Raw genomic sequence first — 15,270 nt, 5'->3', positions numbered from 1 at the left:
TCTCTCTGCCACCCACACAGCTCCTCGTGAAAGGGGAATGTGAACTCACGGCGAGGAGGAGGGAGAAGCAAACACCCCAAACAGGATTCCAGCTTCCAAAACACTTTAGGAGGAGAGGAGAGACAGGGGAGAGGCATCTCCCAGAGCAGAGACTGGGTGAGAGCCAAGCCTGTCCTGCCTGCTAGCTGGGTAGCCTCACCTTAGGGTCAATATAAACAACTACCAAGGGGGGCAGGTGAAAGGAATCAGGGTTTATCTCCTCCCTCCTCTGAACAGGAGCTATGCTTCAGTGGGAACCTGCCCTCTGCAAGTTCTCCCCTTCTGCACTGTAACGTTATAAATAGCAATTCTTGTTATGTAAAAAACGCTCAACAAGTCAGTGAAGACTGAGGCTGAAAAATGCTGGATCTAACTGTACTTCTTAATGATCATTAGTAAAAACTTGGCAAAAGCAGAAAAGGCACACTTATGGTCCCACGTCTGGTATGAAGATTTAAAATCCAGAATTTTATACAGCATGCTCACACGTCAGTTAATGAGTCTTTTGACTCAAGTGTGCTGCTTAGTACCAAAGAACACCTGCTCTGGATAGCACAATGTTACCTCCACTACAGACAGAAAAGTTTTCAGCTGGCTATAGACATGGTAAGGGAAGAGAAACTCATTTTATTTATGTGAAAGCTATTGTCTCCTATGCACAGAATTATCAAGGAGAAGGTATGAACTTCTACCAGCTGACAGAAGATAGAACAGGAAAAAAATGGCAGAGAAGTAGAAGAACTATCAAGAGCAAAGCTCTGAGTGAGTGATGTGGATGTTAATTTGAACACAGAAAAGTTGTTTAGATTTTAGGATGACTAAGATGTGTTTTAAGGGATCTCAGAATTAATCAGAGGCTTATTCATGCAAAGCAGCAGTATGCATGGGACCCTGTATCAGCAACTGTGCTTTGCACTGTTTCTTTTTTAATGTTTCAGGAAGCCAATTAAAAAACCACAATTATAAGCAATCTGGTTATGTCACTGCATTTCCTGGATAGTAAATCAGTAAAATGAGGCCTGGACTTTGTATAATTGTGCCTATAGATGTCTCCCTGAGGAACTGAAATATACATGGAAAAAGATACATGGGGTTTTGGTTGGGTTCATTTGGAATGAAAAAGCACAACCCTACTGCAAACCATATTTGTGACACTGGGAAAAAAAAATAAATGTGGCTGTTGCCATCTGGCTCTTTCAAACTGATCCCTTCAGAGATCTGTCTCTGCCTATTTATACCACATCCATTGTCATCATATCTGACCGTCCTGTGAGACAGCACTCTGGGCAAGCATGTAGGATAATATTCTGAAAATTATGGAGATGGTTCTCAGTGCAAATCAGCATAGCAAGATTAATGAATGAAATATGTAGTTTACACCAATTGAGAATCTGCTCTCATAAATTAATCACCTGTTCTTAAAAAATTTTAGAAATACCCTTGTCATGGCTGTTCTGAGTGTGCTCATCCTGCCTGAGAGAGTGAGGATAAGGGAAAATGGCTTTTTGCTTTCATCTTCTGAAGAGTATTTCAATGTTCATGGACCCTCTCTAAGTGTATTCACACACAAATAGACCTTATGTCAGACAATTTATGCCTTCATTTCTGAAATTCTCTTTAAAGAATAAGGCTAAGAGGAGCATGGAAGGGCACTGAAGAGAAAAGAGATGACTTAAATACAACTACTAAAAGCTAACAGTGAGGTAGGCAGGCAATTCTTGCTATTTCATGTGCAATATTCAGGAACACAAACAGAATATTGTACCCTTCCCCTTCACAAAGCCATCTCTCCTCTTTTTTTAAGGCAGTAATTGCCTAACTGGCTCTACCAAAACTCATTTTCTGATTAAAAGCATTGTGGGCATCCACTCAAGAAACAGGAATAATACAATGTGATTAGACATACATTCACAATTCAAACATTAAATATTCACTAAGAAGTCCATGAGGAAGCCACAGAAATATCAATATCTTCAACAACAAAGGTGCTAATAAAATATATTTACCTGATTTGTGGGAGGGACCTGGTTTCAAGAATTAAAAGTGGCCACATTCAGCCAATGAGTTGCTCCTTTCCTAATTTCATATCTCATCCAAATGATAAAAACTATTCAAAATATTTGACCAGCCAAGACAAAAATCTCAAATGAAGTTCACAGAGTTTCACTGTACAGCAGAAGAAATGCTGTCAACTTCAGGTGATTGTAACTAGTGTTCTACCAGTCTTTGTAAACTGTGCCATTAAGACATACACAAAAAAAATCCCAAACCTGACAAAATCTTTAAGACTAAAAATGGGTTCAGAAATTTTCTTTTCTTAGCAAAACCAGTCTAACATAAGGCAGAGGGCACAGACAGCTGTGGTACTTACATACTTCTCCAGAACCCCCTAAAAGGGAGAAAGGGAATCTCCTATTTTTTAACTGTTCAATGATTTCTGAAAGCTTTCAAACTGGTTTTCCATCCAAAACCACAGACCTAGCACTACTGCTCCTCAGGTACCCTATAAAAATTGCTAGGTGTTCAGATATGAAGGAGCACCTGCAGCCACCCCAGACACATGGCGTAATCCTGCTCCAATTTAATTCACCTGAGGGCAGCAGGGGGTCCTTCTGCGCTGCTTTAAGCTTCCACAACGTGCCCTAATCCCTGCTCACTGCTGGCCCAGCACCAGGATCACTTCTCTTGGCAAAACATGGCTGTGGAAGCCTTTCAAAGATACAGGACCTGGCACTGGGGTGAAGGACTGGTGGGAATGCAAACACCTGAATTTTGTTATCTCACTGAACCCTCCCTGGACTCCTCCTCACAGCACATGATCTGATTCCCATGCACTACTTAGATAAAAAGGTATGAAATTTGCTACAGTTCTCTCATAGTGCAAATCCACTCGACCATATTTGAAGTAGGAAATATTCCTAATTAATTCACCAGGATTTTCACACTAACCACAGCTGTCAATAAAAAACCAAACCAAAACAACCCAGTACAGAGAACTGGAAATACAGTGACAGCTTTTACAGGAGATTGCCAGGTTAATGTTAAAATACTCACAGAAGCTACTCTTGCAAAGGCTGTGAAATGTGAATATTTATCTGAGCCTGAATACATACTACACATCAAGTCTCTAGTATACTCATTTTTCCTCAGCACTCTGCTATGAATAACTCCTCCAGAGAGGCCTGGTAGTTGATTCTTTTGCTACGTTTCAGCCACCTCTTACAACAATTTTTACTTTTCACACTTTAGGGATCACTTTTATATCTTTTTTCTAATCACATCTAGCTCCTTTGCTGGAAGTTGATTTTTCTTTCACATTTTTTCTTCAAGAAAAACTATCATTTTTCCAACTACAACCTTTTGTTCCTTTCTCTTCAAGTCACAGAATTATCATTCTGTAGCTACCTCTAAAAAACCCTTTCTATTTTATATAATTACTCATAGATCAAAATAGCAAAAAATGTCTTTCCTACTGTAGTTTTTTAGAGTGTTTCTGATAGCTATATATAATGAGAAAAGGCTTTGTGCTTTGCCTGTATCCTAGCTGGATATTACTTGTATTTAGGTCTTGACAAACCAGAGTTTGAAATTAATTTTCATGAGTATTTATTGTAAGAAGAGGACACATTTGAAATTACAATACTTAGATTCTGTTAAGGTGCAATTGATCAGCTTTCAGACAGAAGAACAGAGGCTCAGAAAGAAATTATCAAAGATCCCTGTAGGACTCAACATTCAGTCCAGATCATCCATTTGTCTTCAATGGAGCAATGCTGATGCACTCCTACACACAATCTGGCCTTGTTCTCTGTGGAACTATTGCACCCAATACTTCTTTTTAACAGGTTTTCCTTTGTCTGATTCAAAGAGTTTTTTGTGGTTTTTTTTTTTTTTTTCTGCTTCATCTCCTGGAGAAGCATAATAATTCCTGGAAACTCTTCCAGAGAAGAATGTGCTGAAAATTCACCGCATAGGGGCAAAATATTATATTACATAATATTGAATTTAAGTCCTATAGCAGAAATTTTCATCTGGAGATATTAGAGCCCTCAAAATGTAATATTCCAACTTCTGTATTTAAGCATCAAGTATTTACCTGTCAAATAAATGCACTTTCAGCTGGACAACTCAGGAACTCCAGTGATATCTGAAGCTCATCAGACAATTCTCAGGGGTTTTTTCCCCCCTTGATTTCTTGAGTAAGTATTTCAAGCTAAATTGCACCTATGTATGAGCAGCAGTCCTAAAGCAAAGCAGTGCATGCATCCCACATGCCCAGATAAAACACCTTCTCAGGTTTATTGTCCAGCATTCTGCAGTATAGATGTGGATGACACATAAACTCCAGAAGATCATATGTGTCCATGGGGAGCCTTCATTAACTGGAGTTGAACGCCTAAAGAGATCACTGGACGTTTTTGCACGGCATCCTCGTGGCCCTTTGCCAAGGGCCATCTCCATGGCCTGTTACAGCACTGGCACTGAGGTGTTATTTACGTCATCTGAGCTCATAACAGCACCAGTGCTTGCATGAGAGGGCTGCACTTACACTAGAAGATATTTTCTGACATTGCGTATTCTTCATTAACTTTTAAGCATTTAACTAATTAGATTTCACTTTGCAAAATGGACACTAATGTGAAATGGACACTAAGTAGGATGGCTTTTATTCTGGCTCCTACTCAGTGAAAAATTATGGGATTGTGAGCAGCAAATGTTAATCGACTATACAGCAGTAGCTGAGTTCTGCTGCTGCCCTTCTCTTCCTGCTGCCCTTTCCGAGACGGAAGGCTGCCATTATTGTTTCATTCCTCTGACCTCTTAGAAGGGCACTACAGAAAGGTCAGGCTGCTCTTTTCTTTCCTCTCCTCCCCATTAGCTGGCAATCCAGACCTCTCCAAGTCTCTTCCCATAGTTTTGTGCCACACAATGTCTCCCTGCACACTTTGCTTCTGTTCTTACCTCTGATTTATTTTTCTAGTACTAACACATAAAACACAGGCACCTCCAGGTACCAAGACAACCTCTTAAAAAACAAATGACTGACACCTGTCATTCAATCAAACCAGAAGAAGAAAGACACAAAACAAAATGTGATAAAACCCTCCAACGGTTTTACTGCTGCCTCCCCTCAGCCCATCCATGTCTGTGACCAAAGGGGAAACCAGCAATCTGCCTCATAACTGGTCCTGAAAGTTAGCAAAGGTGTCCACTGGAATAATAAATCACTGCCTCCATCTTCCCACTTATTTTTGTGTAAGCCTAATGTCCCAATGCAAACAAAGCTCATGTTATCACAGACACACTGCTTGTTTGCATGCCTGTCTACTTCCATTAAGTAACTTTGGATTTCACTGGGTAATTTGAAACTAATTTCACAGAAAAACAAAGGTCTCAAATATAGGCACGAGTTTCCTGGAGCTCAACAGCCAGATAATAGGAGAGAGACCCTTCTAGAACTTTAAATGAAGGAAAGGCAGGAGCAGTTTAAATTGTCTCTTTTTGTTCAGTTTGCTCAGAGGGAGGAAGCAGCAAACAGTGAGTGGGTACACATTTATTAACTGGACCAGAAGTCTATACATAACTTTAAACCAGCCAAAGCATGTTTTCTTTGGACCACCAGACAGGAAAAAAGGTTGTAGAGAATATGTGAAGGAGCTCTGAAGCCACCTTAACTTCAGTTACCACAGTAGAAAATCTCTCTGGAAATATATGTGGGATAGGCAAGAGAGGCATAGGTGCAGTGTGCAAAAAGACAGAGGACACAGGGATATCACAGTGTATGAATGTTTTTTAGGGACATGGGGAATGTGCAGCAAAATCAATGGAGAAATGCAGACTAGTAAGTACAAATCCATTGCTAACCAGACTTCATTTCTCCCAGAGCTAGTAAAAGGGCTATGGCTTATGTCCTTTCACTGACAATAAACAGAGCAACCATATCAGACAGAGCTGCTTCTAAGGATTTATGCAGATTTTTTACCTTTATAGATCAAAGAAAAATCTTCACATGAATCTGGGACACAATGGCATGAATGGCCTTATGGGGTAACAAGAAACTTCAGCTCTTATTGATACCAGTGAAATGAGATCAATAAATGCAGTCACATAACCTTCAAAAGCTCAGGCAAGCCTAGTTAATTCATTATAAATGAATGTAGCAGCACTTGCTCTGTTCAGGTGTCAAAATTTTTAGATTGAGATAATATACTGGTAAAAAATTTTACTGTGTTATCTTCCCAAATAGCCTGACTAGAGTATTTATGCTGTTCCCTGAAATTGCAGTTTCCAGAGAGCCCCTGGCCAGGCCAAATACAGGCATTTGTAAAGCTGTCCATAGAAATCTCTGCACAAGGAATCAGACTGATCCTGAATAGCAAAGGCACTGTCTTTATTAATTCAAACATTTTCTTATTAAGAGATTTTAGTACTCTCATTAACATTTACAGCAGAAGAGCAATACCTTGTTAAGAGGAAATACAGTAGTGGAAGGAAGAATGCTCCAGAGAGGAAGGTTTTCATGAGGCTTAAAGATCTTTGGCACAAGATACAAATGAGAGAGACTTCTGTGCCTCAGAAAAGTTACCTCTCTGCCCACAGGAGAAATATGTCTGACTCTGAGTCAATTAAATATGCCCCCAGGCTTGATTCCTATAGCCAGTAAGCTGGATGTTCACTATTCCTTATACATTACAATTTATGAATGTACTAATTTTTCATAACTTGGATGTGAGTAGCTCTGCTTTGTAAAATCCAAAGCAAACATCATATATGGCTTTCCCCATATATGATATACAACTGACAAATTTGTTCAACAGAAATTAGTAAATTTGGAATAAAATTCAGAAAAAATAATAGATTTCTTACTTGTTCATTTCCCAGTTCACATGCATTATCAAGCAAACATTATTGAGTTAAATTATGCAAGTAAATTTGAATCACCAAAGTCAAAAGACAAGCCTAATGTATTCCGAATCTTTTGTTCCCAGAAGTTTTAAAGCTTTAAATACCGAGGGAAAAAAAGTAAACCAATGGGGGCCTGATGACATCTGATCTAGTGCATGTTGTGTCCCATCAAACATGACCCTAGACATAGTTAAAAGGCAGGGCATGGGAGGAATAAAAGGGATTCTTTCATGCATTCACAGCTAACAGCTTTTGTCAAGCTAGCATGTAGACGGAGGATGGGAAGAGAGTTAAAATACTTGGTGACTTGTCACACTGGAGCCTTCAACTGTTGGAAATAGTAGATTATTTTCAGACAGTTGCTGCTGTTCAATTATGCATTTTTGTTTTGTGATGCATATAATCAGTCACCATATTCACAAACCCAAGATTTCCCAGTGGGACAAGTTTTAAAGATAGGACTTCTATTGCTTTCCTGCCTTATCAAAATGGTGGCAAGCAACATACATTTTCAGCAACAAATATCTCAGAAATGTCCTAAGATAGCAATCCTGTGTTCCAGACAGAAAACTGTTTTGGGGACTATCAAATTCCAGACCAAAAGGGTAATGCATGTATCAAAAAGAAACTATGCAAAATAATGAACCTTAGGTTCTATTGTTCACACATAGTCAACATTATCAACCATTTTGGTGGCCAAAACAGGAACAAAAACCTTTAAGCAGGGCTACAAATTCTCCTCCCCAGTAGGAAAAGAACCTGTTCCCAGTCAGGAGGAATGGGCAGTGTTGCAGTTGTCCTTTGTGAGACCTGCATATCCCAGCCTGTGACAGCCCATGAGCATCAGCTGCAGGCACAGCAATGGTCACACAGCTCCTGGGAAACAACTGACCTTGTGCCTGCCACATCTGCTGTGGTCCTGCACAAACCCTTTCCATTTTTTGTTAAATAAAAAGGAGACATGTACAGGAAGTCCACCTAGACTTGCCCCATGTATCCCACCAGGAGCTTAGACTCTTTTGATATATTAAAACCAGAATTACATTAAGTCACTGAGAGTCAGAAACACAATTCTTGATCAGGAGATGCACCATGATGGAGGTCCAGGCAGTTTGGGGATGTGAGTGCAAATCACGAGCTCTTAGCTTGCTGGATGCAGTCAAAGCAGTATCTAAGATTTCAAGTCTTACAAAATTTAAGGGAAAAGAACACCAAAATGCAGATCCAAGCTTTATCTGGTACATTCCATTCTATTAATATTGTGTGGGGATATTCCCACAGGATGGGGAGCATGTCAAAGATGGGCTATCTTTGCTTATGCATCATTGCCCAGAGGAGAGGGATATCAACACAGTTTTTACATTTCAAATCTTTGTTTTGCCTGACATCAAAGTTATTTCTAGAGCCCCCTTGTGAGAATCAAGATGTCATTATTCTCTGTGTTGAATGGGGAGTTGGTGAACAACCCAAATCTGGCCTGAAGATTTTTCCCTTCCCTGACAAGATGTATATAGCCAACTTAAAAAATAACATTTCATGCAATTCTTTTCGTTAGAAATGTGCTCAGAAAACAGTCCATTAAATCAGAATGAAAGGTCAAGTCTCCATTTGTGTAATTACGTTTTTTTCAAGAGAGATCAGACAGAACTGTGGCAACATATTGTGGATTAGTATCTGCCACCATATGGCACTTCAAAATGACAAACAGAAACAATGCATATACTTTGTTAAAGAAGCAAATTCAAACCCATTTTAAAAACTGTTTAACAAAATCAACCCTTGATATTAAAGACTAGGGACCTGGGGACATTCTCTTCTATTGCTGTTCAGATACAGAAATATACGAGACCCAGTCCCAGGAAATTCTTTTTTAACTTCTGATCATTTTTGATTCTTTTAATTAGCACTAGCTTAGAAATCTTTATGGTATCTCTATGCCTAAGGAAACATTTGAGTCAATTAAACACATGCTTAAAAGGCAAAGCAAAGATACCCACGTACAAAGGTTTTGTAGTCAGCCCTATTAAAATAACTGGGAAAAAAATCCATGAAATTTAAATGGGACAGAGTCTTCATATCAGGATTGCTGACAGAAAACAAAACCAAAGCAAGTTGTCTCTTCTCCTCACTGCTTCCCCTTCCTACAAATCATGAGATAGGCTTAAAAATTAAGAATACTAAACGAAAAAAAAGAATTTATATTTTTACCTCCTCCTCCTTTTGAACTGCCGAAATGTACACAGGTCTGTTCCGAGGTCTTGTTGCACGATGAACTACGGGTTTTGGGGGGGCTGGGGTTTTTTGTTTGTTTGCTTGTTTGTTCGTTTCTTTTTAGAGAGCGTTCTCAAAAGGACCAAACCTTCTGGGGGGAAACCCAACTCAACAAAACCTGGTGCAATCTGGCACGGGCTGAGCCCCGGGCCCTGCGCACCGGGCAGCGCCCGGCTCCGGGCCGGGCTGGGCAGGGCGGGCCCGGCCTGCACCCCGGCACCACCGGCATCACCTGCCCGGCCGTGGCCCGCCCAGAACAGCTCTCCCGGGGCAACGGGGCGGTCCCGGGCCGGCAGCCGCTCACACCGAGCCGGTGCAGGCGCTGGAAGGGCTCTCCAGAGCCGCCTCCGGCAGCCCCCGGGCACCGCCACAAGGCTCGGTCTGCCCTGGGCCAGGGACCCTCTGCCCCCCCAGCAGCGCCCCGGCCAGCGCGGCGTCCCTCGGCTCTCGGCCCGGGGAATGCCCTGCCCAGAGCCCTCTGACCGGCCCGGGCAGCCTCCCAGCTCAGCCCCTGCTGCTCCTGCCTCCCCGAAACGAGCGGGATGAAGTAACCGAGACAGCCAAACTTCCCCCGAACAAACCAAACGGAGCCGTTGTGATCAAAAAACCTGTGGGAACAAACCGTGTGAAACAATCATGCAGCCTCTCTCCTACCTTATCATTCCAATTACATTCTCCTAATCTACAAAATTGAAAGGTAATGAGCAGTTTTTCCTTAAACCACATTAAATAACACTGTCAAAATGCAAATTTATTCATTAAGTATAAATGAGTGTGTTAAATATTCATGAATTGTTGCTTGCAGTATATAATTAATCCCATGGTCTGTGTGTCCAAAAGCATTTAGAAGATAGAGTAGAGAAGACGGTGCTGTAGAATGATAACATTTAAAGCATGTTTTTAAAAGCAAAGGTCACCAGCCCTTTGGATTCTAAACTATTACCAGAGTTTATAATTCATTGTAATACCTCTTCAGCATATACACATGCTTTCATGATTCAAGGTGTGTATCTTCAACCCTTCCTGTATAATAATCTATTCAAGAAAAGAAATACTTGAGAGGGGAAGGTGCTGTTAAATTATCCCATTCACCACTGATACACTCAAATCAATACAGTACTTTCCATATTTTAAAACTCCCAAGGACTGGAAGGCTGCCCTCAAAAAATGGTGCAGTTTGACTCCCTCATCCTCTTTTGGAGAGCGGGAAAGTGAATTCTGACACTTGAACCATCACTAAAGCTGGTTGCCATTTCAAGTATCATGAAAGATAAAACAAAGGCTTCACACTAGAAAAAGACTGGCCTCTTTTTTTTTTTGTGTCATTTGCAGATATGAAAGAATCCCTGAATCCTGTACTAAGCTTTAAGTATGTGCTCCCATTGATACCAGTGAGAAGTACAGTACATAAAGTGCTGGAATTTTAGGTCTCAATGTCCTTAGTTTAAATATTCACTCTTTTCTCTGCCCTTCTTAAATTCCCACTGCTTCTTTTCATGCAATAGAAACCACTTTCAGAAACTCTTTGTCAGTCCGCTTTGTACTTTTTTGGGGAAGAATCTTTGAGGTGCTGATGAAAATAACTGATCTTTTTCAAGACAGCATGAAGAAATAAACATAAAATAAACAAAAAATAAAATCATTATAGTGTTCATAATAATTCCCTGCACAATCTCTTATGTTCTCAAGGTGCTTACTGTATACAGCTTTCAGGCAGTTGTGTGAGTATAAATTCTGCCCCTTCCTTCCACAACACTTGTAGAATAAAAAGTACGTGACAGTGGCTTGATCTTTTAGAGGATGACATTTTTACCACGCCATTTTGTGTGTGTATGTGAGTGTGTGAATGAATCAACACAATACCAAGTGATTCACAATTCCAAGTAACTCAACCTGCTGTTCCCAGCACAGGCCAGAGAACCCAGAGCTCCAAGGCTGTGCTCTGACAGATTTTTTTCATGTTTTTCCTTGCAAAAACATAACAAATGCTTTGCCATTTGTATGCAGGCACATTTTGTTCATTCAGAACCAGGAGGACTATCTCTGCATAACATGGGGCTTGTACTGTACCATGTGGATTTATCCTGCAAAATAGGTGCTGGAAGATTTTTGGTTTCTATACAGTATGTTCAGGGGAAGCATTTGCTTAGCTCCCTTCCCAGTTCTGCAGAACTCATACACAGGACAAGGCAGCAATCAGACTTTTTACTCGGTGACATCACCATACATCAAGTGTCTTTCATCAATCAGGTCACTAAGATGATGAAGAATGCAACTTGGAGTGTGTCAGATCAATGAACTGAGCATCTTTTCTAGAGTGCTGACAAAAAAGGCAATGTGAGAGCAAACTGATCTGATTTGCCTCAAAATAAGGCCTATGCAGTAGGGCTTGATGAACTATAAGGCACTATAAAAACAGATTGAAGGCAAAGTTGGTCACAGAATGCAGGATAATGTTTCATCATGTACTAAAGAGGGAAGCTGTCAAACCCCAAGGCCAGGCAGCTGCAATCCAAGCACTGTTGACATTCAGTTTACAAGACATTTGTGATAAGTGCTTTTGTTGTAATTAAAAAGCTGTGCAAATCTACCCAGTTGTGTTGTAACCAGTACCTTATCTCCTGTACCAAAATGAGGACAGACCTCACCTGTCAAAGACAATTAATTTAGATAGCTCTCCTCTGGACAGGAGAAGAGTTAATCACAAATTCTCTGGCAGAATGTTTTCCTTTTTCCAGTGAAGAGTGCCAGCTGATTGTAATTTAAATCCCCCATACAAAGATGCAGATTTGGATCAATTTTATGACATAACAAGCCAAATCTGAATGTTTCATTTTTTGACAGTTCCTTTGCTCACTTTACACGTAGTCTCAGAACCCAGACTCCCTAGTTCCCAAATTCTGCCAGTCCTGAGGAGAGACGGGAGCTGCTAGCCCAGGGACTGAGCAGCCCACAGAGGTCTGGTGACTCTGTGCAACCATAAACAGAAGGGCCTGAGCAGATGTGTTAGCACAGCCTACACTTTCCTTTGAACAGACAGCTTCCCTCCATCTCCAGATCACACCCACCCAAATTCCAGAATTCTCCAGAGGCAGAAGTGTTTTTCAAAAAAGGACAGTTAGGGATCATGTGTAGCACAACCAATTTGGGGAAAAGGCTGGAGATTGAAGATGATTGCAAAGACTGTATGCATCAGTGGCTCTGCTGCTCAGGGATTGTCTCACAGATCTCAGACAAGGTCAGGGAACCCTGGACATTGCTTAGTAAGAAGAATGTCTGTGTGATCCTGCAGGATATTATCCTTGGCTGGTGAATGAAGGAAGACAGGAAAAAAAGATTCTGAACATGCAGCATCTGTCTTTTGATGCAGGTGAAAGGATGGCACCATTTAGGTGGTCTCCTGTTCTGCAGGAAGGCAAACAGCCTGCTAGGAAAGAGGCTAAAAATAAGTATTAAAAGAGGAACTGATTTAAAAAAAAAACCCAAATACAACCAAAAACCCCTAGTCTTTCAGGATGAAATTAAGATGGCAAAACCAAAATTAATGAAGAATGCAAAAGTAGTAGATTTTCTATAAAACAATACCAGATAGTCTGGGTGAAATGATGAAAGTAATTAAAATTACATATTTACAAATTCAGTGTAGCAGGTATTACTGAAATTACATGGGAAGAACTGCTTAAATGAAACATTAAAATCAATGGTTATAACCTATTTTTGGAAAGATCAAGTAGGGAGAAGGAGAAGAAGAGCGGCACTTCACAGTAAAAGAGTCACAGTCTGTTTTCAGGACACTGGCAGCTCAGAAGCAAATGATGTGAATGCAATGGATCAATACTCTAACAGATAAAACACTAGATGGGATAGTAGCTGCTGTCTGCAAATCACCAAATCACATAAGACAGCAGGATAACTGGATGCCTTTGCACCTTCTGTAATGTGTAGGAGCAAAAAGGCTGCATAATCATCTGAGACTGCAGCCTGCCCAACATCTGCCTGAAGCTTCATGATGCCAGTACCTCTGCTGAATTATTGAACATTCTATATGAACATTTCTTAAACCAAAATGGAGAACTCTCCAAGAATGAGAATTTTATGTCAGACAGCATCTCAGAAATAATGAAAAAATTGTCAGAAGCATTTGGTCAGAGAAGTAAATTAATATTAGTGGCTATGATGATAACCTGATTGTTCTTTCTGGGCAGAAAGAGAACAAAGCCCACAGTTATATGGATGGTGCAGTCTTTTTACCAACCTGAAAATTATGGAAAAGGAGAATCAGCTCAGAGAGAAAACAGTTCAATAATTGGAAAATACAAATGTTTATTAGCTTAAAAATCAGGAAAGAAAGTTGTATGTGATCAAAAATTATCTAGATCAAAGGGTTAATGAAAACCTCTACTTAATTGTAAATCAATGAAATTAAAAAAGAAGGTTAATAACACTGAATATAGAGTAGAACTAAGGCATTACATATATAATTCCTCCAGTAAGTGTAGCCAAGTTGTAAGGAGAAATTTATGTCCAGAGAATTAAGGACATTATTTTTCAAAATCATTAGGAATCCTGACAATGGTACCATTCTTTATCAGACTAAAGTGGAAGATTTGTTAAGAGTAATGAGGACAAAAAAGAAGTGTTCAATAAGTATTTGTGTTCAGTATTTAAGGAAAAGACAGACAATTGATGATACTCTATGAAGATGATAAACTAACAGGCAACAAGAAAGAAAAAAGGAAAAAAAAATTAAATGGAAGCCACTAAAGTAAGAAAAATAAGGAACACTTGTGTAGAAAACTTTAAGTAAGTTGTATCCAAGAGTTTTTCAAGAGCTGACTGCAGAATCTCCAGTATTATTATTACTGCTTTTTGCTAAGTCTTGGAACAATTGGGAAGGTTCCAGAAAGCTGGAAGAAAACGTATGTTGTGTTAATATTTAAGAAGGATAAACTTAATGACCTAGATAATTACAGTCCTGTCAGTCTAAAATTGATCTGGAGTAAAGTAATGGAATGGCTGACAAGGGACTCAATTACTAACTAATTAAAGAGGAGAAATATGCTAAATGCCAATCTAAGTGCAATATGGAAAACAGATACTGTCAAACACATTTGCTGGCTTTTTTTCCAATTGTGAGTACAAGTGAAAGACAACACTGTTGATACACTTGGATTCTGTATGGCATTTGATGTGGTATTCATGACATTTGAGTTAAGAAAACATGATAATACAAAATTGACATGTCTCACATTAAAGGAATGGAAAACTGGTTAACTGACATTTCAAAATGGCAATTTAAATGGGGAATGATCATAGAGTAGGTATTCTGCTGGGATAGCTTTCTGAGACTGTTGACAAAGTATTACTGGGTGATCTGGTGCAAACTAATAAAATAGGTTCCAAATGTAAAGCCACAGGAGATAAAGCTTCAGGAGTCTAGGCTGGCTATTCTATGGGGGTTTGAAAGCTCTAAGAGCTTTCAAACTATTTTTAACTATTTTATTTTAAACTATTTTTTTACTTGATTATCTGGTCCCATGACAAATAGTAAAATTAACTCATAGTCACATCCCATGTCACTACTATCATGTCTGGATGTACTTCAAGAGTATATATATCCAACCATCCTGCATGGAAAAAGGATGAAATTAATCCATATTACATCATGCTCCTAATATGCATTCAGAGCTCACACTGTAATAGTTCTGAAGTGAACATTATGGTTAATGCAGAGAGTGTGCCTGAAAAAGTAACACACAAATTCTTAACAAGCCCCTTGGCAGCATATCAGACTTGAAGGACCCTCAAAACTGAGCATGTGAAAAGCATTTCTTCCCTTTATTTAGTCTTATCCTTATCACAGAAATACTTTTTTCATTTCCCTTACTCTGGTAGCTGACAAAATATAGCCCAGTTCTAAGTGGTATATACCAGAATCTGGCCCAAAATTAGGTGGTAACAGCTGCTGCACTACGTATGCCAGTGCTGACAGATAAACCCAGAATCTCCAGTCCTTTCACAAACCCAGCTACTCTACATATGTTTACTTCAGCA

The sequence above is a fragment of the Haemorhous mexicanus genome, chromosome 9 (assembly GCF_027477595.1).
Source record: "Haemorhous mexicanus isolate bHaeMex1 chromosome 9, bHaeMex1.pri, whole genome shotgun sequence".
NCBI lineage: Eukaryota > Metazoa > Chordata > Aves > Passeriformes > Fringillidae > Haemorhous > Haemorhous mexicanus.
Note: the sequence above shows the minus strand (reverse complement) of the source record.